Here is a 2,486-nt window from a genome sequence, read left to right as displayed (position 1 = left end):
TGTCAATCCTCGGCCGCATGTCCAGCCGCAAACAATGGTCTTGTTCATTTTTTACGGGTCCGTTTACGATCGGGCCGTAGATTCATACATAGTGTGCACTGTGCAGCCGTATATCCTATACTTTCCAGCGTACGCATGAACCACCAAAAATACCGCCGCACAATTACAGCCGCAATACAGCCGCACAGTTACATAGTCTGAACCTGGCCTGAAAATATAACAAACAGCAAAAAATATTAAATAAAAAAATATATATTTTCCATCTACCAAATAAAATAAATAATTATTACCTTCTAATATCATGTTATTTATCCTGCAGAATCAATCCTCAAACAATAGAATAAAAAGTGATCAAAAATCTTATGGTCCCCAAAATGGTACCAACAAGAAAATAGCCCTCACACTGGCCCATATCAGTAGACCTAGTTTTTTTTTTTTGCCATGTCATACTGTGTACTTTTACCTTAAAACCTCTCTTTAGTATACTGTAAGTGAGAATAAAACATTGAGACGAAGCAGTATTCTAAGGCACACATAGTGAGGGGAAGTATTTTGCACGTCCCTTGTCAACATCATTTGTAAATATTTCTAGTTCTTGAAGAGTCTACCATGTTTCCTTTTTGTCTGTGAGTCTTCCAACTGTTAGATCACTGTCTCTTTGTTACATCCACCATATGTATGTTTAGGCTCAACTATTCAGCATTTGACACTGTACTATTTCAATGTGGTTTCCACAACCTCCACTTGCATTCCTAAAACAATATTACATGCACTTTTCAAGACATGAAAGTTGAACAGGTTCAACTGGAGCGAGAGCCAAACGTCAGTGCTGCATCGTATTACCGTACCTGGGCAGGGTGCCATCTTGCAGACTTGGATTGTTTCAGGCTTTTCGCCATCACATTGACCGATAACATTATCACTTGCTTTGCACACAACTTGGCGCTGCTGGATCCCCTCACCGCAACTTGCTGAGCACTGTGAAAGCCAATGAGATAACATCAATCAAGAAAGAACAGAGCTTGTGGAAGGGCAGAGATTTCCTTCAGAGGATGCAGGATGTTAGGAAGATTCCAAGTCACTGGTTTCTTACCAACAGACAACAGATGCACCACAACCTCCCTTGAGTCTCATAAATAAATACAGTAAACATATGTATAAATGAAAGCACATGTGGATCAGCATGGGCTACATGTTCACTTTTTTTTTTTGCCAGATTGTTTTTTTGAAGTAAATATTTATTTCCTCGCCCTCACATGTAGTAAAGCAGCTTTGATGTAAGAGGGGAAATTGCACATCTGTAGCTGTCTTACAGATCCAGTGATTACATAGAAATAAGGATAACACATTTAAAGGGTTTTAGTTAGGGTCCTATCAGACAAAGCGATTTTTTAACGATTATCCTCTAACAATAAACGATTGCAAACTAGATTGTTTATCGTTAACCTGCACCCGCTCACCATATTCCACAGAATGGTAGTCTTTAGGTTCATTTACAAAGAAAGATTATCTGACAGATTATCTGCCAAAGATTTGAAGCCAAAGCCAGAAACAGACTATAAACAGATATCAGGTCATAAAGGAAAGACTGAGATTTCTGCTCTTTTTAGATCCATTCCTGGCTTTGGCTGCAAATCTTTGGCAGATAATCTGTCAGATAATCTTTCTGTGTAAATGGACCCTTATGGTGCGTTTACACAGACAGATTTCTCTGACAGATTTCTGAAGCCAAAAAACCGAACAGACAATAAACAGAGAACAGGTCATAAAGGAAAGACTAATTTATGCTCTTTTCAGATCCATTCCTGGCTTTAGCTTCAAGAATCTGTCAGATAAATCTGTCTGTGTAAACGCACCATAATGCTAAGTTTACACAGAGTGATAATTCGCCCGATCGTACGATTAACGATTTTGAAGTAACAATTTTTTTTTTTATAACGATCAGCATTTAGATGGAACGATATATCATTCAGAAATTTTTTTTAAACGTTTTGCGATCGTTTAAGCCTATCTCGCACATAGGTAAAATCAGTGAACGACTGTTTACACGGAACGATCGGCGAATTTTTGCGAACGATCAACGACGATTTATTAACATGTTCAAAGATCAAAATGAATGATTTTTAGCTAATCGCTTGATCGTTCGCTGCGTTTACACAGAACAATAATCGCTCAATGCGATAGTTATCGAATCGAAATCGAAAATTGGCCCAATAATCGTTCCGTGTAAACGTAGCATAAGTTAGGATCGTTACTATGATCATTTACTCCATCTGATCCCAGCAAAAGAAGGAACAATGTGCAATTATGCTGCGTTTACACGGAACAATAATTCGCCCGATCATACGATTAACGATTTCGAAGTAACATTTTTTTTTATAACGATCAGCGTTTAGATGGAACGGTATATCGTACAGAAATTTTTTTTTGCGATCGCTTAAGCCTATGTCGCACATAGGTAAAATCGGTGAACACGGAACTATCTG

This window comes from Dendropsophus ebraccatus, chromosome 8, assembly GCF_027789765.1.
Source record: "Dendropsophus ebraccatus isolate aDenEbr1 chromosome 8, aDenEbr1.pat, whole genome shotgun sequence".
Taxonomy (NCBI): Eukaryota; Metazoa; Chordata; class Amphibia; order Anura; family Hylidae; genus Dendropsophus; species Dendropsophus ebraccatus.
Note: the sequence above shows the minus strand (reverse complement) of the source record.